This window comes from Rhea americana, unplaced genomic scaffold (assembly GCF_003343005.1).
Source record: "Rhea americana isolate MKP2758 unplaced genomic scaffold, rheAme1 scaffold_48, whole genome shotgun sequence".
Lineage (NCBI taxonomy): Eukaryota > Metazoa > Chordata > Aves > Rheiformes > Rheidae > Rhea > Rhea americana.
The window spans coordinates 3,237,874-3,262,394 of record NW_028186623.1 but is presented as its reverse complement, the minus strand read 5'-3'; the positions used below and the strand labels follow the sequence as shown (position 1 = coordinate 3,262,394).

At 42.0% G+C, this 24,521-nt stretch overlaps 1 long non-coding RNA gene across 1 annotated transcript in view; it reads right to left on the bottom strand.

The window, feature by feature from the left end:
• The window catches only part of LOC146589119 (uncharacterized), a 66,717-nt gene that overhangs the window by 6,236 nt on the left and 35,960 nt on the right, over positions 1–24,521 (bottom strand). The window contains exon 2 of the long non-coding RNA XR_014897270.1: positions 18,897–19,077. This is a non-coding gene — a long non-coding RNA (uncharacterized LOC146589119). The remainder of the gene's footprint in view (positions 1–18,896; positions 19,078–24,521) is intronic.

The following is a 24,521-nucleotide window of genomic DNA, read 5'->3' as shown; positions in this document are numbered from 1 at the left end:
CGGGGCGTTCCCTGGCGCCGGCAGAAGAGATGGAGCAGCAACAGAGGCTCGCAAGGGCTCTGCGCTTGCAGCAGGTATGTGCATTCAACAGAGGCAAGCAGCAGGGAGCATCTTGGGGCTCACGGCTCCACCGGACTTAAACCTCTGCCCCATTTTATAATACTAAGGTTCTTCTACAAGACATAAAATACACAAATCAGTCACGCTTCCCCTACCCCCTGCTCTACTTGGTGCACATGCTTACCCACACAAGCCCCTGAGAATCTAATTTTTTCCCCTCTCTTTCCTTATTTTCTACAAAGAAAAGTAACACAGCTTTCGTTTAGTACAGACTAAGCCAGAAACAAAAACCCTCTTGAATTCCTCTTCATTATAAATGGATTGTCAATGTGTTAAATAAATCAGTGAAAATGGAAATCCAAAATTAAATAGCCATCCTGCTGTTGCTATGACAACTCAAATTTTTTTACCTGGACAGAGATTTTATGTTTCACAGTTAGTAACCACCAAAAAGGAGGGTCATATTTTTTTTTTTTTTTTAATTCTGCCATATCTCACCACCTACCCCCAACATAATAGAGATTATTTTGGGTTACTTTTTAGCAAATGCAGGAAGATCAAAGAGAAGCTATTTTTCATTCCAGACAGGAGAAACTACATACACATATCATTTACAACACAGCTTTTAACATCTACGAAGCCCAGAAAGGGCAGAACAAATTTTTCTTGTTGCAATCAAAGGCTTTAATGTGGCCCTGTTATGCTAAATGCACGGCACGTAAAGAGTAAGATTAACATAATTTAAAATGATATTTTGGGTCCTATAAGAGGGCAATTTTACTTAGGTAAAAAGCAACATCTCAGAATATAAACAGGAAGTAAATATTTTACAACTCACGCTGTCATCCATACTAGTGAAATGTGTGCATAAATGACCCAGCAATCAAGACTGTATTATTAACACACCACCGTATTTTCCCCAAACCAACCTAGTTCCCTGAAAATCAGTGCATTCAAGTCCTTTGCTAAAATTCTGAAATCTTGGGCTACAAAAAGCCCAAAGCAGCGAAGAGTCAAGGTGCAGCCATTACAGGGGAATTAACTCTCAGTTTATATCTGCCATGTGCTATGGGAAGAAACACTCTTGCCCCCTGGGATGTCAAATAAAAACACTGAGCAGACAAGAGAGTGAGAGCCACCAAAGGGAGCTCAGGTGCCCCAGCGCTGCAAACTCCTGCCACCTGGGAACTACTCATCTGGCCAAGAAAAGGCCCTCAAAGTTCTTGTATTTCATCTTACCTTCAGGAACTGGCCTCACAGCACCGCCCTGTCTAGAGGCTGGTAGGTGGATTCACTAAAACAGCTCGGGAAACACCATCGTCTTCTCGACTGATAAACAATAACAACAACAATCTGTAAACCAGGGTTTTCTTGACCCCAAGGAGAGACAAAAAAGCCAAAACCTCAAAGTTCAGGTATTCAAAATGCAATTAAAAAAATTTCTGGGAAACAGTATGTTTCCCCTGGCCAGTTTCTTTGTAAAATGTATACAGCAGCATGATAAATTTTCAAAATTGCAGTCTTGACCATTACATTTTTCAATCTGAAACGCTTTAACACTGTTGTTGCAACTTTGTTCTAAAAACAGTTTAGACTAGGGGAATGAAGTGGGAAGCAGCACAGAACCAAATGCTTCTTCAGAAAAGTCCACCTAAACCAGCATTTTGTACAAAAAAATTTGGTCAGGAAAAGTCTTGACTAGCATTAAATTGAATTAATCTCAGGTAAAATCTAGCTTAATGGTGATAAAATACTAAATGCTCACTGAACTATGCACAATATACCCAACCACAATAAATATTTTTAAGAATCAAACGTTCAAACAGCTTAGTAGTCTATGTTCCTCAAAGCTGAGGTCTGCATCGAGTCCCTCGTATTTTATATGGGCATGTACACATGCATATGCGCGCACACTGTGACCGTGCAAGTGTTCTGGGCAAGCGGGGTGTTTGCATCCTGGCTTGCCGAAAAGCAAAGCAGGCTTCAAGCAGCAGTCGGTGAAAGCAAGCATTCAGTTCTACGCAGAGGCTCGTTTTCCTCTAAATGGGCCTCTCAGACTCGGTGACAACTCCTAGCTGCCTGAGAAAAAACACGAGAAAGAAAAAAAAAGAACCTATTTTCCAGTGCAAAGTAATCCCTGCTCCATTGCCATGGCACCAGACATCCGTCTCTTTCTTTCTTTGACCAGACGAGGTCCTCCTCAGCCCCTAGCTTCTTCAAAAAACAATTTTTTTTTGTTCCTCTGTGTGTGTGTGTGCATGTACACACGTGTGTGTATGTGCCTGAATTCGTCTCCTTGGTAGGAAAAAGGAGTCATTAAGGTATTAGTTTAGGTTGATTGATTCTTTGGGGAAAGAGGAGGATTCTGGAGCTCGGCTATCTGTGACACGATCTCAAAACAGAGGCTCTGCAGGAGGAGACAATGCTGAAACAACAACGGGAAGGTGCAGCCTGCTCTCTGAAAAGCCAAGCAGCACAGTTCATAGGCTGCAACGCGCATCCCTTCCAAAAACTCCGCAATTTCAAAGTACAGTGAATATTAATGAAATGAAAGAGGAGTGCGATGCACCCCTGCTTTTGCCTTTCAAGCGAGTTTTTTTTACAAGGTGTGATCCCGCAATGCCCTTCACCTCAGGGGCAGCCCAGAACCTGCCCGTAAACTGCAGCAAAACCTCAGAGCGGAACAAACCCCCCAAAAAAGAGAGTTGGTTTAAAATCCAAAAGGAAGAGACGAGAAGAAATCTATGCTTAAAGAAATGCCAGCGCTGGAAAAAAAAATAAGAAAAAAATAAGAAAAAACAGACCAAAAAATAAGAAAAAATAAGGAAAAAAAACAAAAAAAACCACAACTACTGCAGCTCTGCCCGCACGTTTCGGGTCGCCCCCTCTCTCCTCCGCCCTCGCCAGCGCGGGGACGCCGAGGGAGCGCTGCCGCCTCGTGAGTCGGAGGTTACTGCACCGGTTAACCTCAAAAGACGCATCTAACCTCACGTCAGCGGCTCGGGAGGCCGCAGCTCTGCCCGCGCCCGGGCGATGCCGCCGTGTTTGGCTTTTTCCCGCCGTGACTCAGCACCCGCAGGATCAGGCCCTTGGGCGACAAGCACCCGCGCGATTAGCTGCGTTATTTGCTCCGGCTTGGCTTTTCTTTAAGGGAGAGAGAAACTGCGCTAACTGGTGGGTTTTGCAGGAAAAAACAAGAAAACTCTTCCTCCCCGCATCGAAGCGTGGGTCTGGGGCCGCAACCTACGTGGCTCCTTAGCAATGAATAATTCTAAATAACCAGCTGGGCGACTTCCCTCCAACGGGAGTCCTGACAAGACATAGCTCAGAACGGCCTAACGCCACGGTTCGCCTTTTTCATTTCATAAAAATCAATTTTCCGTGGCATCCGCAGGCCAGCGCGAGGGGAAGCGGAGAAGGGGGACGAGCGCAGAGGCAGCGCGCGCAGGCGCCGCGGCCGCGCCGGCATGCACGCACGCGCCGAATTGATTCCCTGTGGCTCCTGCAGTCTGATCAATTTTGCATTCAGCGCAGAGCCGGAGTGAATTTATTACTCCTCGGAAACTTCCTAGCAGAGAGGGAGACGGATCCCTGCAGACAAAGCGCAGGGTTTCAACCAGACCTCTCCTGCAGTCCCCCCGCTTCTGCAGACTCTCGTCCCTTTCCACAGTGCTACCCCCAGGGTAGGGGGGCACCGGCTGTAAGACCAACAGGTTCAACAGCAAGGGTCCCCTGCCAGCCTTGGGGGATTTGCCTGGGCCACTATTGGGCTTGGAGACCCCCCTTAGGCCACTCATACCAAGAGCAAACCCCAGCTCTACCGAGCTTCAATACCAAGCAAGGAGAGAAAGGGAGAAATGGAGAGGGGAGGTTGACTTAAAACACACCCACGACAGCAGCACCACCAAAACTCTGCCACCGAGCCTGAACCATTCGTCAGTCAGGAGCCCACAGCCACCACCTCCTACCCAAGGAGAGGAGGGCAGCTTTCCTGGCTACAGGGGACAGCGTATCCTGCCACATTGCACGTGCCTTGGCATTTACATCTCCCAGCAATCCTCTCCCACTCCACACTAAAAAAAGCAAATTAAAGTAAATTGAGTCAAGAGGGAAGAAATGAGAGGGTTAGGTTCATCCCATCACTCTCGCTGGAAAGGATGGACACAAGCAAGGGAATGCTACCTTCCCAAAGCTGGGAGGGCGGGGGAAAAGGGGGTATGCACATAAGGAGCTCTGCCTTTGCCTTTAGTTCTCTCTTTTGGTTCAAATTCAGTTTGTAATTCAATGCCTACACCAGAATATTTTCCCTTAAAACATCCGGGGAGAGGTTATGAACTTCAGTGTGATTTCTGCTGCAAAAGAAAAAAGAATATGACGGAGTAGTACAGCAGATGCTAGACAATTAGCCAGAAATGTCTCTTTAGCTCAAGAACCTTGATGATTAGATTCACTTCTGGACAATGAAGTTTAGACTTTGATATAAAGTTGGCTGCTGGCCCTTACCTCTGTTTCAAGCCAAACAAAACCTTGGTACCCAAATCCCTTGGTACCACACCTCCCAGGACCCCTCCTGAGGATGCTCTGGGACTGGCTCTGAACTGCCTTCTACCCATCATAATTTTTATCTAGACAAAGAAAAGTTAAAACATTACCGAACCAGCACAGCAGCATTTCGCACTTGGACTTCTCCTAGGCATAAATGCCGACGCCAGGTGCCAGACAGCAGAGAGCCAGTCTCAGCCATTGTCACTGCTGCAAGACAGCCTAAAAATAGAACCGCACCAAATATAGCCGAGCTGCATTAGGCTGCACACGCATCCAGCTCCGCTCCTTTCCACGGCACGCAAATTAACACCAGCTTCACCACCGGTGAGTGAGTTAGACCGGGGTGAATTTGATACAGAACAAAATTACACTCTGCTGCGTAATTCCAAAAAGCCCTTTTATCAGGAAAAGGGATGTGCCGAAGTCCTATTGTTTGTGCTAGCCTGCAACACCTTCCTCCGCGGCCAGTTCCACAGACTACCAGAAGAGGGGGATCACATACAGTACTGACCAAAAGGCGAGTTTGCCACCAGAATCGGTTTTCCTTGAGCAAATTTTTTTATTAAATTAATTTTGCCCTTTCCCCCTCCAATTCCCACTGGTAACAGAAAAAAGGTAATAAAAAAATTCCTCTTTTCCAAGTCACCCTGTGCCATGTCAACAAAGCTGCAGTCATTGGGGGTAGCGCAGTAACAGTAATATACTGTGATTTTAGTAGAAATAGAATGGTTTAAAAATGAGCCACATTAAATTTAAAATATTTAGTTCCCGAGAAAAAGTAATATTGGACCAAAAACGATTAATATGAGAAGTAACAAGCCTTTGATCAGTGTTTGTGGACCTGATTCAGGTTCTACACATAAGGTTGCCAGTAAGTAGTTCATTCAATGAGGACAGAGTCTGGCTAGGATAACCTAGAGCAGAATCATATATATGGATCTTCTCCATCATTTTGTCATGTTTTGGGGATAAATGAAATCAGGCACATGAAAGACACTGAGCAAAACACTTTACCAGTACTACTTGAAGTGGGACAGAGCCATACTCCCAGATGGCCCAGACCGCGTGGACCCCAAAAGCAGCAGAGGTGTTACACTATATTCCTGGAAGAGAAATCCTACAACCCAAGGAAAAAAACTGAATTCTTATGTGCAATTAGTAAGCAATGATGAATTTATCAGCTTTTCCCTCCCCAGGTTTGAGAAGCTGTTCCTGAGGTGGTCGTCTTTCCGGAGGCTGAGGTTCGTTCTCACTCCCTCTTGCGGTCTGCCACCTGACCCTGTTCTCCTCTTCCCGCCTCACACAAGCCAGGAAGCTGTGCAGCAGCCAGGTCTCTGCTTTTCAAAAATATCCTAAAATGCTCATTACAGCAGGGCACCCACAAGGTACTGCAATCTCCTGAAAGACAGCCTAAGGATTGCAGCCATGCTGGCAGAGGGCTCTCACGTTGTCTTACAGGGATATATCCCTTTTAGCTCCCAGAGAACAAACGTCTGCTTCAGCAGATGCTGGTGTAAAAGCAAACCCCTGCCATAGTCTGCAACCCCTTCCCTCTTCCTTTGAGCTGGTCAGTGCAATATATTATAATGCAGTAAACGAAAAAAATCTCTTTGGACATTATGGGCCAGATTTTCTATTGATGTAAACCAAAACCAAGAAGGGACTGATGCTGATATAGTCAAGGTGAAAGGCAGGTGCTTCCCAAAAATCTCAGCTAAAAAAAGGAAAAAGAAAACCTGTTTTCATAGAAGAAAGTCAGTTTTAGAAACAAGCCAGCCAGACCAGAAGAGGAAAAGTAAAAGCAAGCCTGGCTTTTTCTGGTGCTCGCAGCCGCCGTGACGCAGACTGGGGCAGGGGGGCAGGTCTGGCGCAAGGAGGCGAGGGCCAGGGACACCAGGCTGATCGGGGCACACCCGCTAACCCCTGAACAATCCGATGAGCACTCTTGGTCAGGAACAAAAGACATCTGCTGAGTAAAACAGGAATCGACTCTGAACAAGGACAAAGCCAGACAGTATCACATGACGCGCCAGTCTGCTGCAGCAAGATGCCAGGGTCAACGGCAACTAATGCACCCAATAAGTCAAGAGGAATCAATAATGCTAAATAACTGTCTTCTATATGAAGCAAATCAGTGCAAATGCAGTTAAAACAGGCTCTGAGCTCCGCACACTGAGGACTGAAATCTGATTGAAGTCCATCATGTGACACGTCAGCATTGGCAGTCTGAGGTTCCCACAGCTGTGGTAAAATGTCTTTTCGAGCTTGATACACATGCAGGGCAGGTTTGAATATGGATGTTTGCTTTCTATCTTTTTTTAGAGAGCTAAAATAGGAGGAGAGCAGGGAGGCACTGGAGTTTTAGCTCTGCTGGTTAGAGCGTGGTGCTGCTAACGCCAAGGTCGTGGGTTCAGTCCCCGTACGGGCTACGCTGAGGGTTGGACTAGATGATCTCTACAGGTCCCTTCCAACCTTACCATTCTATGGTTCTGTATTACCCATGCAAAGAGGCTGTTTAAGAACAAACCCCACTTCCAAATACCACCCCCTCACCATTAAAGTTTATTCCAGCTTCTAAATGCTGTCTGTGCATTCATAGGTGTACAATCACATACACACATAAAAAAAAGCGCCTAGCCAAATCATCTGTCGATAAGAAGTCAACAATACAGGTGTCACAAACAGAAATAACTAGGAAAACAGATTCAACATAAAATTTGGCTGGGCCTTCATTCAAGTCCCTGAAATGCCATCATGCTCTGTTAACTTTGGGTCAGGTCACTTGGCCCTGCTGTGCCTCAGTTTCCCATTTGTAAAACAAGGCACTATCACTACACTCTGCCTCTGAGATGCTTTGAGAACAGTACACAAGAAACAGGACACACCCAGATATTACAGCTATAAGCCAGACAAGAACCTACATTTACTATGCGATCTAACCCAATTATTAACAAATCATTTACTCAAAGTTAACTAAAACTCAAGAAAATATCAGACTGATATTAGCTAATACTTTCACAGGTCCTTCTCTGCCTCCATGGGAGACAAGGACTTGGCACCCAAAGAATTCTGTATCATCATTAGACAAGATGACTCATTTCTTTCTACTTCTCATTCTGAATTGGCATGAGCTATGTCCTCAGAGCTAAGACTAACAAATTTCCCCTCCTTACTTTGGATTCAAACTGGGATTATATTCCTCAGAGAAGCAAGCTCAGCTGCTCACTTAGTAACTTCTTTGACCACCTGTAATTCAGCAGAATGATTCCATCTCTAGACTCAGAAAATTAACACTGATCTTCCCCTAATAAATCTAGTAAAGCTATGGAAGGACTGTCTCCCCTTTGGAAACATTCTAAAAGTTCTAAAATTCTTTATGTTTCCTACTTCAAGATTTTTTTTTATTAGCTTTTCCTTTTTAAACACACTTGCTGCAGTTAAAGAATGTTTGCAAACACTATTCAAAAGTCTCAGTCCCTACTTTCCTTAAATCCCTTCTATTACTAAAAACTAAATGCTTGCAATTCCTGGAACCATAATGCAAACTTTATTGCCTATTTTCTTCATAAATTTAGGCAACACAATATGAGCAAGAGCACTAGGGTCAAGTACCAGTCTGAGAAACATCCTGGGCTCCAGCACAGTGAAAGGAAAGCAGGTTATATGGGACAACAGGGTAGGGAAAACAGAAGTCCAGTGCACATGAACATATTACCCAATTCAAATCAAGAAATACAGGAAATGAGGACAATACAGACGGTGGCTCTCCTCTGCAATCCACATCTAAGAAAGTAACTCAAGTAGTCTGAATCAAGTAGGAGTGAAATAGCATCAGAGCACATGTTATCACTTTCTCTGATTTCTCTCAAAATCACCTAAAGAGTTCATTTAACCTGTTCCTAAGCAGCACAGAGAGAAAAACTTAAGCTTCCATGCAAGTGAAAATGAACGCATGACTCATTACTCAAGCAGGAGGATCTCAACCCAAGGCCGCAAGTAAGTTAAAAGTAAAACCACTAACTTTGCTCATGGCTTTGCTGCTTATCTAAGATGACTACACATCAAAGAGCAGTGTATCTGATAAATATATTAACGGCTGCCAAAAAAGTCACAACTTGGCCTGAGACAGTACGCAAGTCAATGCACAGGCCTGCTATCATCACAGCAGCCAAATACAGAGAAACAGATTGCTACAGCCTTCAGCAGAAAACCTCCTATGGGAGATAGCATGCATATAATCAAGTACTGGTGTCAAGAGGAAGAGGCAGGAAGCGTTGGGATTTCCCCATAGCATTTTCGCCAGAACAATCCATTCCATGGTTATCCGTGGAAGAGACAGGACCCCTGAGCGTAAAGCCCAGGAGAGAAAGTGCCAACCTTACGACTCTTCTCCTCTGACTCTGTGGAAGAGCAGCTCCATGTCCAAGCTTAGAGAGGGTCTCTCCAACATGACTCTGTGGGGATGGTATCACCATACCTAATCCCACCTTATTTCACAGCCAGGAACACCAACCTCTCCATAAAGGTCAGCTCCAATGTGACACTCCCCCTGTAAGCATGGTTATAGACAGGGGAAAAGATCCAGACCAAATACCCTTCACATTGCTCACAGATGGTGCCCTTTTGGGGGACATTTTTCAAGTGGTGTAAATACAGCCAGCATGAACAAAATTCACACGCTGCCCTGTATGGGCACTGCATCCTTTGCATCTTTCTCAGCAACATCATTCACCTTTTCTCCCTCATCAGTTCCACTCAAGTTTCACAGAGCATTGCTGGTCTTGCTCCTGGGATAGAGGAATGTATATGAGTGACCAACTGAAAATTTGGGCCGTGGGTGTGCAGAATGGCAGATGAATGGTTCGTTACACTCCAGATATAAAGCACAGAACACTGTACAGAAGCAGGGGGAAGGGAAGGAATTAGGCAAGCTAATCCCAAAGAGGTCCCACCACTGCTTTGAGCTCTGCAAAGCAGCCTGAGCAAAGTAATTCAAGATGAACAGGACTAAGCACAGATATTATTGTTATTATTTATTATATAACATCCCATATTGCAGGATTTTCAATTCACCCACAATCACCTCCTGGAGCACTTACACTGTCACTCTGTTCTTATGTTGCCCTAGTTCTCCAGCTTTCTTCCATCTAAGTAAATATATGGGCCCATCTCTGAAGTAGCTGAGTATCTATTATACCCTGCTGTTTCTCTCTCGCACTTATCCTATTATGCTATTATAGCTGGTGTAAGGTCGTGTGTTTTCTATTTTGTGACATAATATTGTGGGCCCAATTCTACCATCACTAATATACCATATAATAAGAGTGAGACACACAGGAGTACCGGTAAGAGCACTTCATGTGGCAGGAGTCAGGGTTACAAATGGCTAGACTGCTATCACTCGGCGGGAACCAGCTACATTCCCACGGCTACCGTTACGCCTTCCATTTATATATAAATTACCATTTTATACATAAAGACAGCACCAACCTAAAATAACAACCACAGCATATACAGACAGTTAATATGTGCAAACAGAGACATCTTGGATGCAGATCACAATGAATAACCTCTCTCTCCACCCACAGAGGGAAATACTATTTCAGTACTTTTGTTCTGTTAACTCCTTCCGTACTCTGCAGCTAGGGTATGCACCGCCCCAGCACGACGGGACGTGACCAGTGCCAGCGGTACGTGAGTCTTTCACATCTCCCATACTCCTGGTGCTAGGAAGGTCTTCTGTGGCCTTTTATCCTTCATAATCTCCACAGATATTTTTATTGTTGGAAGAAAGTCAAAGAAGTGACCCTCACAGATGCTTTGCAACGGTCACTGGGTCTGGCTGGAGTTTGTTCTGCCATTTTGAGCCAGCGTCCGCAAGGATTTTGAGCCAACATATATCGTGCAGCTAAGGATAGGCTAAATTGCAGCCAGCTGCCTGCCCAGCCCACTGTGGATGCTGAAGGAAAGCAGCTGCCTACAAATTGCTCCAAGCCAGACTAAAACGCCCCGAAAAGAAACAAGTTTAGCAAATTAGACATGACTTTGCTTTAAAACAGCAATACCATTTTCAAGCCCAAGCTGGTGTCTGCTTGAAATCAGGTCACATAGAACAAAAAAACCCAACAACTTTCTGATGTATTTTGAATATCTAGGAACAGCAGCTACAACAGCATGCAAGGAAAAGCCAGTGAAGGTTAGATCCTGGTGAGCCTAGGCACCACGTGGCTCAAGGCAGGAGGAGTGAGCATAGACCCAAGATCTAATGACAGCAGAGAAGGTTGCCATCTTCTGTCTCTGCCTGAACAAAATACAATGCAGGCAATGAGGATGACCTGTAAAATTATCACACAGCCCCTGTGACTCATTCCATAAATACCTGGGTTTTACTAGCTCTTTTACTCCAAGTGCAACTAGTGGCTGATTTCCTTAGCTCAGTACAAAAAAGCAAAAAATCTTCAGAAGTAATGGGAATTAATTGCCACAAATTAAAACCATCTTACGAGCAGGAACTTAAGCTATATTTTAGAACAGAGTAGGCTCCCTAGTCTGTTTTCTAAAAGGCTGCTTTTAGGGATTTGCCTGTCATCACAGAGGAAAGCCACTGTAGTACCACCATACCCAGCTCTCATCTGCCTCAATTCCAACAAGAGCAAAGGTCCTGTACCAAGATTGACATTACGCAAAATGAATAACGAGCATATTTTTATCCTATTTAAAATTATAAAATGATGGCAAAATAGAATAATTATCAATTCATTAAGGCCTTTTGTCATAGTCTTTATTTTAATGAGAATAGAAATAATAAATGTTATGTTGCATCCATATCCTCTGTTATGGTTATAGTTAAAGGCTTTTTTTTTTTTTTTTTTTTTTTTTTTTTTTTTTGAAACAGGCTGCTCTAATCTGTCTCTAGTGCTACTGAAACAAGGAAAATAAAGCAGTAAGGCTGAAGAAATCCTGAAGAATACAGAAGCTACTAAGTCAAAGACAAGAAGAATATCAAAAGAAACTCCAGAAGAACATAAAAAACACACTGTAAAGGGGAAAGAGAAGTAGTTGTGATGCTCAAGGTCCTGCATTCAAATCAGCACCCTCCCTGAACACAGCGGATTATCTGAACTGCGATTACTCTCTAAACTAAATAAAATAATAAGGAAATCCTTCATCATTCCAGTTAAGGGCTAAGTGAATTAAGCCACCACGCCACCATCTGTCTGGACCAGACTGACTCAGGGAATATGCTGAGGTATTCCCACATTTCTTCCTGTGAATGATACTGAGGACTAACCCAAAATTCAGCTCACCCTTCAACATACTAGGAAAATTCAATAGGAAATGAATGCTGTTGACCTAGCAATGAGTTTTCTTGCATAGCTGGGATAGCCCCTCTGAGTAACAGTGATGCAAAAACACAGCATCAGTTTTCTGAAAACTATTCCAAAGAGTTCAGTGGGTCTTAAAATAATGAGATTTGTCATAGTGAGTTCACTTTTATCTGTCTACTGCAGTATTTGGTGACTGATCTGATTTTGTCCAGCAAGATCTGGTTCAGAGGAGGAAAACTCCAGCATAAATAAGATAATATGGGATAATCCACACATAAGGAAGAGCTTGATACAAAATCCATTGGAGCGCCTTAAAGGCTCCTACTGGCTTGCTGGCTGTTGAATCAGCTTCCATGAAGTTAAACCCATCTCAGTTAAGATGTTTCAGAAGGGTGTTTTTTTTTTTTTTTTTTTTTTGACTAAAAATTAACTCTAAACACACCTGCATTTGGACTAAGATTTGACTCATTTAAAACATGTTAAAGCTCACCTTTGAGCTTTATCATGGATAAAGCTTTGGATGTTGCTTTATCCAAAACAATTCTATCGGCAGTGACACATGTGCTAAGTGGGGTCTTTCCCTTCATTCCCCACGTAAGCCACACCATCAGCTACCATTCTTCCACTGTCTCAGTCAAGCCATCTTGGGTGAGGATCCAGACCAATATGGTCTTACAGTGCAACTTCATTTTTGCTATGAGCTACATAATCCTGTTAAAATGTTGTGTCTTCACAAATTGCATCTTACAGAGATCATGACAAAAATCCCCCATTCCCTACATTCGGCACTTTTTGCCAGCGTCAGTCCACTTTTACTACAGCTAAAACCAGTTCCCACAATACACTAAGCTTTGGACTTCACTGAAACCCATCCAGGAGTCACCAAGAACACACTTGTAACAGAGTAATTTCATAACTTGAGCATCTTGTATTTTGTTCATGGAGCAAGCGCAGTCCTGTAACCTGAAGTGATTTTGGTTAGCCGATCTGAACTGCATTTTAGTTGAGTTATTCAGTAACAGCAAAACAAAGAATGCATTTATAAAACTTCTGCTTGTTGAAAGAGCAGAAGTTAAACCTGTCTTGGGCATGTATCAGTTTGAGTAATTCTCCTGGCATCTTTTGATTCTCTCTTGATTTTCCAGTTACCTACAACATTGTTAAAACTTTCATTGTGAACCAGTTTTCATTATATCACATATACCTTTGCAAACACTCTAATATTCCTGTTCTATAGTCTGTAATGGAGAACTCCATTGAACTGAAATTATGATACAATGAGAAACAAAGAAGTGGGAGATGAGAATTAGGTTTACTGTTTCCATTTCTCTTGCAATAGAGGCAGTTAGCATCATAGCTAATGTCCATCTTTATGGCAGATTAGTTCAGGAAGATACCTAAAATGACCTCTTCTCGTCTTATAGTTACCCTATAATTTCACAGAAGGAAAATTATACTAATAGTTCTTAAGCTTTCTATCTACAAACATGCAGTCTACGGCATTTTAGCTTGCTACTTAGTCACAGCTACCTTGTCCAGTTATCCTGGGATTGCACACTACCTCCGAAACAAAACCAAAAATTCTTCACGGTGTGAGCTGCAGGGTCAAAGTCTAAGAGCCAAGAGACACCGACTTCCTACGAGATTTGGTCACCGAAAGGATGCACAATGCACACTGACCAACAGATTGTGCCCTTCTCTGAACAGAGGAGTCTGGCCTGGAATATCCAATACTCCCCAGCACCTCAAAACTCAGTTGAGCCTCCAATAATTATGATGACTACAACACTGGCCAGAACACGCAGCTTATTAGCTTGACCTAGAGATAGGGGAGTTGGGATAAATCCCCAGTAGGCAACACCATGCCACTTAAATAAGCTAATTCCAGAAGAACCTAGTATGCCCCTATACCGCAGCAATGCTCCTAGGCACGAGACCAGCTCAGGTCCTCAAAATATAAAGTCACATTAACCTAGTATAATCAATCCAGCATCAGCTGGGCTCAGCCCGATTCTAGTGCCCGAACTAACCTGTCTGCAGTTTATTCTCTGCATGTTACAAACACCTACTGAGTAGAATAGCCAGCTGGTAGGTTCAGGGGCCAGATCCAGTTCACGCGGCAGAAAATCTGGTCCCCAGGGATACTAGCTGATCAACAGGCCAGCCAAACCAGTATTTCTGTATGCCTGTTTAAGTGCCTGAAAGGGCACAGACACCAGGTCAGTAGCACTTATTAAGCTGCCAGTCAAATGAGACATCTATCACACACATACTAGTGGGTTACACAAAAATATGTTTGCAGAACTTGACTCATACGCGTAGTTCTAATGACTTCAGTTAGACTGTTCATATGAGCACAGTCACATGTGTACAGAAGTCTTTGTAGGATTATGGACTAATTGTATGCATAGCCTGCTCCCATATGATCTGTATATTATGGGAAAGATTAACATTTCAGTCTGTTTCAAATTGGAAGCAGCCCTGCTGCAATTAATCACAGCTTGGTTGATAAACCATACTGCATTGAAATGACAACATGCATTCTGGGAAGCTAACATCGTCATCTTCAGCCGCAACAAGTTTATTTTAAAGCTCAGAACAATTAAGGTTCGTCACCAACTTGCTTGTCTAATCTACTTTTCTAAATGCATTTTTTTTAAAGAAAAGTAAGAACCAGATGGCCCAAAAGATCATTTACCAGGGTTTAGGTTTCTCTATCACCTTCTGGAAGGAGGCTTCCAAAACAGGGATCTGTGTCCCTGGAAACAGATATATTGTTTTAATTACTGAAACTATCAGGTCAATATATGGAATGTAAACATTGAAGAACACCCATTTGTGCAGCACTGAAGGCAGAAGGTATATCCTATGTGATGCGTTATCTTTCTACGCATACTTAGTAAATTAACTTTGTGAGTATTCAGTAATTAACTGTTGAATGAAGGTATGTACTGGATTAATTACTGCCTTCAAATCATGTTTGCATTTCTCCAATTCTCTCCCTATTCATGTTTTACTTTTAAAAAATTTCAGCCACTTGATCCATAAAAGTTAAGTTTAGCTCAAAGTACTGAACCCACTTCTAGAATCTAGAAAAATCACTTCTCCTTTCATGCAGTTTTCCATGGGTAAAAATTGGCTACAAGGCTATTGTGATAAGGGTGGCTATAACAAAAAAGATATGTTTTATGATCTAGACTTGTTATGTAGTCAGTCTTTACTTCAGATGTCGGATTTATAGAGCTAGAATCCTCCACAAAGTCATATCCAAATGCTTTGCTTCACAAACACTGCCAAATCATGAATCCCAAAAAGAAAGCCCAAGTCAAGTGGTTTACACAACCTGTCAGAATTCAGAAAAGACAGCTTGACACATGCAGTCTCATGAAACTTCCTCTCCACCATGTATTTTGTCTCTCAGGGGAACAGGAGATACTGGTGGAACTTGAGAGTCTGCCCACACAGACTCCTAGCCCCAAGCACTTATGTTCCACTCTGAATTCATGCACAAGCATGAAGCTCTAGTCCATTACTGGAGCAATCTAAGCTGAGCCAAGGGGACCTCAAGCATTGCCTAGAAAAGTGTTTCAGCTCCTACCTTAGCACCATCCCAAAGACACATCCTTCCTGCCTAAGCTCAAGGGCCAAGTCTGTAACATCACACAGGCAAAGCATCTCCCAGTTTGCCCAGGCACCACAAGAACCGTCACCACGGGACTGCCACTATACTGTGAGGAAAAGAATCAACAGTACTACCAGAAATAAGAGTACAGACAGAAGGCAGCATCTGCAGCTCCAGCTACTGGGAATTTAATAGGTATGGCTAAAATAAGATCATGCAAGAGAAAAATGGGGCAAGTCTCCTGGAGAAGACATGAACCTACAGCTTGTCCTGTAGGGTCTGTAAGAGATGTTGGTTGAATTATTTGTTTTATCAAATACTACCTGTTGCCTGATAATTCAAAGAGGAAACCAGTATAGAAACCACAAAAAAAATCCTAATAAAAAGGCAAAATATGCAAATAAAACACTGTGTATTAATCAGATATGCAAATAAGGACAGTGTGATATATATGCACAAGGCAGATTTCAGGACCTTTAGTCTTAACAGATATGAGAATATTCTCAAAAAGGAAAAGAGAAACCAAATTAATCAGGTTACTCCTTCCAGTGTTCTGACCCTCTCCTGGCTTGGTCTCAGACTGTATCTCCACAATACCTTTATCGTTCAAGAACTAAAATACTATTTACAGTGATACCTCAGATGTATGGAAGATCCGTTTGTGGGAATGTGATATTGTATGAATTTCATGCACACTTCATCTGCAATTCCTGCTATTAGTAAGATATTAGTTAGTAAAACACATGAATTTAACAAGAAATTGGAAGCCTCACATCTCTCCATTAACATCTACCAATGAGGTTTGCAGGTTCCCAGTCAAGATAAACATCACAGCATCAAGAGTTAGCTTAGCCCTACTTCCCCTGAACTCCAGACGTTCAGGGAGAGGAAGCAGCCTTGTCTCAGCCAGTCTCCCACAGCAGAGCCCATGCTAGCATCGCCTTACCATTCACCTGCAGCCTAATGGATGATGATAGGGCTCAGCACTAATTTAAACCTCACCTCAGCTGGTACAGCTGCTCTATCCAGCTCCAACACCAACATTCAAGGGCAGATACATTAGTCTGACCATACCAGACATGAAGCAGCTTCTATGACTTCCCCTAATATCATGCACTGCAATAACAAGCTACCAGTAGAAGAGGTGGTATTACAAACAAGTTCAGTGCTCGCAAGCACCTGCTTCTTTAACAAAGCACATTTCGAAGACCTGCTGCTTCCACTGACCTGAGTTAAATTGTGGATGCTCATCATTTTCCACCATCAGGGCACCTTGATCCACAAGGATCAAAGGATAATCCTGATCGGACAGGACCTCGCGACCTCCTACTCAACAAAGGCTCAGCTTTAAGGTCACACTAAGCTACTCAGGGCTTTATCTAGTCTGTCATCCATCGTGATATTTTCAGGTAGACATAACCCTCCACTGGTCATCATCATCACTGTTTGATTTCCATGGTTTGGCTACTCCACAAACTCTGTGCTCCTGAATCTTTATGCCAGCTGGGCACTTTCTGAGATGCTGCTTCTACCTGAATTAATTTTTTTAACCACTTCATATTTATACAGACTCCAAATGGTATGCAACAATGGAAAATGAAATCACTTGATATGATGTCCTAACAAAGTCTGAAGTAAATTCTGTAGTAAAGACTGTGACTTCTAATGGGTTTATTGCTCTCTCAGCCTTTAACACTGGCACACTCAGGCACTTGGGGCCAGATGACATTTGTGTTCAACATCTTCCTGTCTGATTCTAGCTTCTCCCTACGCATTGTATTATGTAGCCTCTTAATCTCTTTCTCTTATCATTTGGCAAAGTAATACAATAGAATGAAGCTGGACATAACACTGAAAATCTCAGAAGGATGAAGGAACTTTAAGTGTAGAGGTAGACTTTCACTGCAATAAAAGTGTAAACAGGCCTCTTTGAGTCTTATAGGTATAACTGCATGCTGTGTAGCAACTGAAAAAATAGATAGGTCCTAGCAGAAAAGTGTCTTCCATTAGCCTTCAGTTCCTTCTCAGACCAACACTTGAAAATGTTCTCAAAACAAAGCTTAAAAGCTTTGGCCAGGGGGGTGCAGAGGAGAAATCAAAAGAACAAGTGGCTGATAGAAACGCAATCAGTATACTGACATTTTTAAACCAAAATCTCACAGCCAGGTTAAGTTCTTCAACATCTTGTCATCATAGTCAAAGTCAATACAGAGAAACAAAAATGAATGTCTAAAATGTTCAGCACAGGCAGAATAGTTTCATCACTGACTACCCAGGCTCAAAATCCTGTCATCACATAAATTAAAGTGGGAATTCCACACAGAGGCTGGAGAAAGCACCTGAGTAGATTTCAAGCATACAAATAAAATTGAAGTTATACCACAAAAAGTTCTCCTTCTGAAAGCACCTTGCAGCCAAATGATGTTCTACAAAGCTGAAATGCTGTTCTGAAACCTGAATTGAGACCAATGTTTGAACATGAAGCATTTCTGACACACTATCAAAATATAGTGAATGCACTGAGTTAAAAAGTCATTAGTAATTATTAAATAATCTCTCCCATGTCACAGAGAAGTTATGTGCGGACTAATGGCTTCCCAGGTTCTGTTTTTGTTAATCTCTCTCACATGTTCTGAGTAAGGAAGAGCCAAATCTGTCAGCCCAAAACTCTCCCCAAATCAGGTAAGACTAGACTAAGCAATAAAAAGTCCCCAACATGTCAGACCGGAGCTTCAATCTGCCTCTAACCTGCACTTGAAGCAGATCTCCAATCGCTGCTCCAAGTTGTAGCAGTTTTCATCAGAAAAGCATCTGTCCTCTTACTCTCTCTGTATTCCAGATCTTTCCTATAGACACAGTTAACCACAGATTTGCACTGATTTACTGAAAATCAACATAATCTTATCTATTAGTAGAATAATTGCACAGCTAGTGTTTCACTTCACGTTTCTTTCCCAAGCTTCCCATGCTAAATGAGTTCCTCCCAGCAGTCTTTTCCAGGGAAGGTGGTTTAGTCATCCACATCTTATTTCAGATGCCTCCCTTTTAATAGGGCTGTAGCCATCCTATTTTCTACCTATGAAGCCAGAATCACTTTGCTCCTCTCGAATAACATCTGATTCTACAAATGATCATATGGAAACCAGTGAAGCTCTCTGTAGAAGATGCTGCCCACGGCATAAAGTCTACCTGGACATAAAATTCGCTGCAATGGCTCAGTTCTGGTGGCTGATGAAATCCAATGAGTCTGGCCCTCTTTTTAAAAGCTTACACGGGTGAGAAGAGCAAGGACTTCTGAAGACTCACCAGTGAAGTTCCAAACAGGGCAAAACGATACATACCTAAATCTCAGTGCAGGATGAGGTCTCCTGAGAAGGGACAGCAGGTGAGATTCTTCCTGTGCTGTGGGTAAGTCTTTGGTGGGACTCCTGGCTCCGACTCTTCTCTCCAGAAGAATGCAATGCAGATGACCCTTTATTCTTGTTTTGGGACATCTACATGACTCAAGTCATCAAGTTACTCCTATGGGGAGAGGAAAGGGGGGGAAAGAGAGAGAGAGAGAGAGAGAGAAAATTTATTCCTATGTAGAGCAGGACTATAGGGGTTGTGCTTAACTTTTCCCTGTGAGATTTCAGTGAAAGATGTGCCCAAGTCTAGAGCTATTTCTCTGTACAGAGTGCATAAACCTAAGATTACATGGGTCTGTAAAAAAAAGAATAAAGATTTTTCTTTTTTTTTTTTTAATTGAAATCAACACGAACACAAGTCAGTTTGACAAATAAGGAGATAAAATTAATTTAAAAAATTAAGCACTGAACAAAGTTTTCCGCCTTTGCTCCAAAACAGTTCTCAGCCTTAATCCCAAGACTGTAATAGTTCTCCAGTCACTCCTCCGAATCACCCTTTTCAGAAACAAAATACTTTCATATTTTGCTGCCTTTGCTCTAGATAAATCTCTTCTTTTTTTTTCCTCCTAGGCAGATCTAAAATCTTAATCATTAATATTACATTCCCATTGACACTGGAGAAGTCCAGACCTTCAGAATTCCACCCCACTGCTTTGGAGAGGATAACAGCTTCCTACCCAGACCTATGCAAAGAAAATGCATCGTTACTCAAATATTTATTCCTAGATTTCAGAAGGTCAGACTCTGATTTCACTTTATCAAGCATGAGTCTGGGGTAATGACTGAAGTTCAAGATCTACACTCCTGTGTCTGGAATCAGAATGAAGTCACTTAGTGGGCATCTACCACTAAAACTGTAAAATGAAAGCTCTGCATGCATACACACTGAAGATAAAGTCCACAGTCTCAAAAAGCAAAGAAGTGAATCAGCCCTGAATCTGATGTTGCATCAGTATTCAGCAATGGTTTCAGTGGGACAGCTCCTTATTTACACGAGAGCAGGGAAAACCAGGATTAGGCACCATCTGTCTCAAAGAGTCAAGCTACCAGGATTGCTCTACACATTTGAATCCTCTTCCCCATTTCTTTAATGTCTTACACATGCCAGGTTTTCCATTCAGCTCCGGTGACAAAAGATTGTACAAAATGACAGTCCAGATTGAGAGAACAGAAATGACAACCTCTGACAATGGAGGTACCAAACTTTTATCAGTGATAAGTGTTCTTCCACACACACGCTGGCCTGCAGTGGTAAATATAAGGCAGATGTCGAATGGAAATTAAACACTGTGCTCTCAGGGTGGCCTCAGCTGCATTCAGAGTTTGATTTAAAACAAGGCCAGAGTCCTTTCATCATTTCTTCTAAAAGTTTCAATTCTAAAGATATTCCAAACAGACACATACTTGACCCAAAACTTGGCAATGCAAGATAATGTATGTGTAAAAAGATTAATATGGAGAATAAAAGGCAAGGCAACTTGTCTGGGGACTAAGCGAATTTGTTCATCAAATCACTTGTATTCCAGGGTTCTGCAGTGAAAACGAATTCAGGTGAAATATCTTTGCCCATTTCTTTCAAAGCAAATTCACAACAAACATTAATCATTTGGGAGACTCAAACAACTAGATATTCTTAAGCACAGAGCAAGAGCCTAATTATTCAGTTTAAGGACTATTTCTCTCCAAACTTCTTTAAGGCTTAAACCACATTTACATTAGTGAACGTACTCTGCCTGTTATTAGGCATGGTAAAATACTACTAGACATCTGCAACAACTTAGATATTCAGATCAAGAAACGCATATTTGAATGCTCTGAAGTGTTTTCTTTCTGTAATTTCTGATAATAGCTCTGTTAAAATAATGCAGTAACAGAATTATAAAAATGAAATCCCAAGACTGATGAACATACTCTACAGTTCATTTGTAAGTATAAACAAACGTAATGAAAAGACGTCCATATTACAAAAATGGTTAAAAAGCATAAACCAAATTCCAACTGCTTCTCTTCTATGCTTTTTTTTAAAAAAAAATACTGAAAGTAAAATTACTAAATTATTTGCACCTTGATTATTTAAATATATTTGTACTCTTCCTGGAAGCTGTATTTTAGAACTAATTTCTTTTTTTTAAGCAGCTTAATATCAGACACATTAAAACAAAAAACTTCTGAGGCCAGGACTTTGTAACCTCCCTAAAGTTTTGAACACCAGAAAAGCTGGCCTGTTCACACAAGACAATCAAACATCTTTAAATGTCAAGTGAATACCTATATACATTTCCCCCACACACACCCATGAAAGGAAGAATTCCTGACAAGATTTTACTTTTACGTGACCTGACAAACCAGCACTTTTTCGCACAAGGAGGACAGCTTCCCCCCCCTTCATTTTCCAGCATAATACTCAACCACCTGAAACACAAACCTCACTCTAAACAGAGACATTTTCAAATAAAACCAAGCTGCAAACAGAGTCTCTTTGGCTTTTTAAAGAATCATTTTCAATTCCTTTCAAATAGAAAATACAGATGGATGGATGAACAGCTAGAGAAATGCCTTCAGTCATGCTTCCCCCCCACACACACACACACCTTAAAATTGAAAAGCATTAGTATCCAAAAAGCAACAGGAAATTTTTACCTTGTGCCTAAATAGCTCACTGTTCACTTTGCAGCTGCCTCTATTTTTTGCTGGGCAAAACAGCAACACAAAAGTCTTTCCTAAGAAACCAAGCTTTTGACATAAGGGCAGCGACAAACGCAAACCTACAAAGAATTTTTTCCCCCGTCCCGTCGTTATAATTCCTAATTTTGTGGGATGTATTGCTGGGCTGTTTATCATAACAGTGTGCAATAAAAAGGACGACTAACTCTTGCAATTTTCTCCCTACTCCTCCCCTTGACAGGGGCCACTGATAGGGAAAGAGGCTCGGAAAAGCAGAGCAGTGAAAGGCTAAGAAACAATAGGCAACCATGGCTTTGACAATGCAGCCCTGAACCCTTTTTGCTCCCGCTGTGACACTTGCATTCAAGAGCAAGGGCGGCTGCCATCATAAGAATGGACAATGGCATGAGGAATACAAGGGGGGGGGGGGGAAGGAAATCAGATGAATTCAGAGCTAAGATGGCAGAGCTCTCACCTTTTCCGCTTTTTTCGAGTAATCTGGATGGAGACGTCCCGCAGAGAAGAGATAAAAAGGGTGTGCTGAACTGTTGGATGGTTCTGAAGACTTCTGCATTTGCAAACGCATTTTAGAACTATTTGTAGGGGTATATATGCTGCATGCCATCTCTCTGTCTCTGTCTGTGTGTGTGTGTGTGTCTCTCTCTCTCTCTCTTCTGTTTTATGTCCTGCTATCTCCATCACACACCTCTAATAGTATGAAGACTTTCTGCCCATGTAAGTAAGTGAGAGTGTGTGTTCCTTAATGTTTGAATCAAGACACACGTCTGCATGCATTTCTAATCTAAGGAGCCTATAGCAGTTACTACAACTATCAATTAGTCAGCAATAGCTTGAGATCCCCATGTGTCTGGGTGAACAAAGGTGAGAAACACATGCAAATAGTACTACAGCACCTGGGTCACATACAGTAACTTAGCTGGCAACAAATAATTGCATTTGTTTCTGCCTTTTTGATGCTTCTTGCTCGTTGTTATGTAAAGTTACAGGTTATTAATGTGAACGGTAACACCATTAGATATGGCTTTGTATATTTTCATTTGAACAATACAATAAAAGGAAATTAAGCCTGACTAGATGGAAATAAATGGTGACTTAAAGGCTTTAAACTAAAGGATTTTCTGATCTGTAGCAGTGCTTCCATTTTTGATCAATTGTTCTTGAGTTAAAGATGCAAATGAAGTAGATGTATTTGCTCATAACAATATATATTAGGTAAGAAACTGATTATTCCAGAAGAGACTAAGAGAGGATGCCTAATCTCCTGAAGTGAAGTCCATAAAAAGAGGAAAATAGATATTACTTTTTTTTTTTTTTTAATTAAGCCACTGTTAATTAAGATCATTTTAAGGGTTTTTCCACATTCAGACTTAAGTCAAACAATTAAGAAGAAAGATACGGTACCTTTTACTCTCTCCTTCTTCTTAACCTCAACAAATGAGCTTTATCTTTTAAAAACTGACAGAATCAAAATGGACTTTAAAAAGCCCCAAATGAAACAGAAAAATGATAAAATAAAAAAGCTCCAAGAATCCACCACCACCCTGACTCCACCTGGAGATGAGACAGAGCTGGATTACTATCCATGAGCAGAGAGCATTTCAAAGGTGACAACATATTCTGTGAATGCTATTTACATCGATTTGATAAGAGCAACTACAGATTCAAATCGCAATTTAATTTTCAGAAATAATACCCCACATTTTGAAGTGCATAAAAACTTAAAAATTAAGCAGCGTGACAGAAATAGTTTGTTGCTGAGAAGCAGACATTTCTTCCTCATGCATAATATGCTCACAAAGTCCTGCAAGGACATATGCTGCCTAACACTATATAATTAGCTCTCTATGTATATCAGATTCCTTGGGAGACTAATTAATGACACCAAAGGAAAAACATTCTTCTCAGTTTTGGACTCTAATAAACTGTCAATTTATTTAAATTTGCATGGCTTAAAGAAAAAAAAATCTTTGAAAATAAAACAATAGAAATACATCCTTAAAGAAATAACTCCCCAACTCCCTCACCTCTTAAGAACAGGCTAGTGGCCAGAAGATTACAGCTAGCCACAGAGCAGGCGGCCACAATGAAGCAAGATTAAAGAAAAGCTGCAGTAAAACAATGTCTTTTACCCAGAGAAGCCCCGAGTGCAAGCATCCCAGAGCGGACTGTACAGCGTAAAATCAAGCAATAACGGGCTTATTAAAAGAAATGGTGCTAAACGGGCGCTGTGCCGAGCCGCCATGCAGTTCATTTCAAAACTTAGCTGTTGGGAATTGCAGGCGCTTTGGAGACAGAAGGTTTCCAACATGCCGAGCGCAGAGTTTATCGTAGGCTCTTTGCTCACTGAGAAAGGCACCGCGTACAGGACTAACAACGCGGAGCGCAGCGGCGGGGTTTGCAACTCCGCCAGAAGCAGCCCTGCTCGCGGTCCCTTTGCCAAAGGTCCTATCAGGCAGACAAAAGCATAACAAAAACTACAAAATAATCTCGCCCTTCACCGAACAACGAGACCTTAAAATATACGTGCGCGAGGGTATTCCATGCAGAATAGCGAGGAGGAGGGGCGGGGGGACGAGAACAACATTTCCCATCAAAGCGTTTTATTCCTTCGTGTCTGAAAAGGCTGTTTCCCACTTTAATGCGAATTACTCATCTCTTTTATCAGGCCAGTCTGCTGCCCGCAAACGTATACATCTCGGGTGAAAAGGAGCATTTGTTCAGGGGCTCAAACACAAACTAATCACTCATTACTTATCTGTGGTTGAAAAAAAAAAAATAGTTAAACGGAGTAGTGCAGACTAATCATTATGGTGGCTCTCTATCCACTACCACCACTTAGGTAGGTAGATCAGTAAGACAGCAAGGTAGTTAAAC